The sequence below is a fragment of the Piliocolobus tephrosceles genome, chromosome 10, assembly GCF_002776525.5.
Source record: "Piliocolobus tephrosceles isolate RC106 chromosome 10, ASM277652v3, whole genome shotgun sequence".
Lineage (NCBI taxonomy): Eukaryota > Metazoa > Chordata > Mammalia > Primates > Cercopithecidae > Piliocolobus > Piliocolobus tephrosceles.
The window spans coordinates 33,857,378-33,860,476 of record NC_045443.1 but is presented as its reverse complement, the minus strand read 5'-3'; positions in this window follow the sequence as shown (position 1 = coordinate 33,860,476).

Here is a 3,099-nt window from a genome sequence, read left to right as displayed (position 1 = left end):
TTTCTGAGGCCAAGATGGGCAGATCACGAGGTCAGGAGATTGAGACCATCCTGGCTAAAATGGTGAAACCCCGTCTCTATTAAAAATACAAAATATTAGCCGGGCGTGGTGGCAGGCGCCTGTAGTGCCACCTACTTGAGAGGCTGAGGCAGGAGAATGGTGTGAACCTGGGAGGCGGAGCTTGCAGTGAGCCGAGATTGCGTCACTGCACTCCAGCCTGGGCGACAGAGCAAGACTGTCTCAAAAAAAAAAAAAAAAAAAAAAAGAAAGAAGAAAGTAGACTTAGATTAGCTGCAAATACACATTGCAAACTCTAGGGCAACTGCTAAAGACATTTTAAAAAGAAGTGTCATTGATATACTAGAGGAAGGAAGAAAATGTAATCACATAAAATGCCCGATTAAAAGTAGAGAATGTAGAAAAATAAAGAAATTCAAAAAAAAAAAAAAAAAACACACAAGCATAGAATATAAAAATCCAATTATATCAATACTTGTTTTAAATATGTGTGGTGCAAATACACCATTTAAAAGACAAAGACTGTCAGTGGATTAAAAAGAAGACTCTGTGATATATGGTCTACAATCAGTCCATTTTAAACATATAAGAACAGATAGAATAAAAATAAAGAGGTGGATTAAAAAATACCATGCTAATATAAATCAAAACAATGCTGGATAAGCTATATTTATTTCAGAAAGAGCAGATCTCAGAACAAAAAATAATTATTAAGGATAAAAAGGGGCAGTACATAATAATAATGGGGTCAATTCTCCAAGAAGATGTCTTTAATATGTATACACATAGCAACACAACATCAAAATACATGTAGCAAAAACTATAGAACTTCAAGGAGAAATAAAAAAATTTACTTATAGTTGAAGTTATAAACACATGTATTATATATCAATAATTGATATATTCAGCAGGCAGAAAATCAGTAAGGACATAGTTGAACTGAACAGTTCAAGTAATAAATTGGATCCAATCAACCTTTTTATGATACTTCAGTAACAAAATGCATATTCTTCTCAAGTTCGTATGGAATGTTCACTAAGACCACATCCTGGGTGACAAAACACACCTTAACAAACTTAAAATAATAGAAAGCATACAGTGTATGCTTTTAGACCACAATGAAATTAAACTAGAAATCAAAAACAGAAATATAGCTGGAAAACTCAAGGCATACAGAAATTAAACAAACACATAAAAGTCGAAGAATTCTCAAGATAAATTTAAAAATGTTTTGAACTAACTAGAAATGAAAATACAATGCATAAAATCTAAGTAGATAAATTCTCTTCTGCAGATTATCTGAATGAACAAATAAAATAAAATCAATGAAAGTTTTGAAAGACACACATTAATAATCTCACCCAACATAAATAGATATTATTGAGTCCATAGCTATTAGTGATATGAAATCAATCATTAATAACCTTTCAAAATAGAAAGTACTGGGCCCAGATGATTTCACTGGCAAATTCGATCAAATATTTAAGGAAAATTCTCTATGATATAATGATCTATGATATTTCTCTACAATATTTTCCAGAATATGGAGGCAAGAGAATACTTCTTAACTATTCAGCATTACCCCAATATCCAGTCTTGCACTACCCTGATATCAAAACTAAGTACTAACATTGCAAGAAATAAAAACTACAATTTCTACCATAAGCATGGGTGCAAAATCTTCAACAAATATTAGAAAATCAAATATAACAATGTATAAAAAGAATGATACACTGTGCTCTAGTAGGATTTATTCCAGCTATGCAAGCCTGGTTCAAAATTTGAAAATCAATATAATCTATTACAACTATAACCCAATTAAAAAATCATCTGATTATATCAATAGATTCAGAAAAAGTGTTTGACAAAACCCAACACTTGTTCATGATAAAAATCTCTCAGCACACTAGGAATAGAAGGGAACTTACTTAAATTAATAAATAACATCTACAAAAAATCTTACAGCTTATGTCCTACTTAATGATAAGAAACAGGCTGTTTTCACCCTGCTATGGTCTAAATGTTTGTTCCCCCTACAAAACTCATATGTTGAAATCTTAACCCCCAACTTGATGGTATTAGATGAGGCCTTTGGGTGGTGATTAGGTTATGAGGGCAAATTCTCATGAAAGGTATTAATGCCCTCATAGAAGACACCAGAGTGCCTATGGCAGGTGGCTCATACCTGTTATCTCAGCAGTTTGGGAGGCTGAGGTGGGAGGATCACTTGAGTTCATGAGTTCAATACCAACCTGGGCAGCAAAGCAAGACCCTGTCTTTACAGAAATGAGTTAACTGGCAAATCGTTTAAAAAAAATTAGCTGGGTGTAGTGGCATGTGCCTGTGGTCTTAGTTTCTTAGGAGACTGAGACAGGAGAATCGCTTGAGCCCAGAAGCTAGAGGCTTCAGTGAGCTAAGATCATGACCCTGCACTCAAGCCTGGGGGAAAAAAAGCAAGAGCAAGATCTTGTCTTAAAAAAAAAGAAAAAATAAATAAAATCCAAGAGAGATCCCTCACTTCTTCTACCATGTGAGGAAGAGTAAGAAGGCACCATCCAGAACTGTGCCCAGATACCAGATACAAAATAGACCTTGATCTTATGTGGAATAAATGTTTGTTGCTTATAAACCATCCAGCTTATAATATTGTTATAGAACCCCAAACATACTAAGACATCTGGAACATTGTGAAATATATATATTTGGTCTTTGACCTCATTTCCTGACATGTAGCTCCTAAAACCCTAAAACTCTCCAAAGTAATGAACTTTTTCCGTATGCTAATAACATGACTGGTGTCTGGAGGCCGTATTTGCTTCAGGATGGGAGCTGGTCACAAGAAAGACCAAGGCATGATTAGAGGATTGAGACATTCACTGCCATCCCCCAACCTCTTGAGAAGGTTGAGCTAATCACCAATGGCCAATAATGTAATCAATCATGACTATATAATGAAGCTTCCATAAACACTAACAAGCAAAAAAAACCTGGATTTGGATGAGCTTCTAAATAGCTGAGCATAAGGAGGTGCCTAGAGGGTGCCATGCTCAGAGAGAGCATGGAAGTTCTGCACCCCTTCCC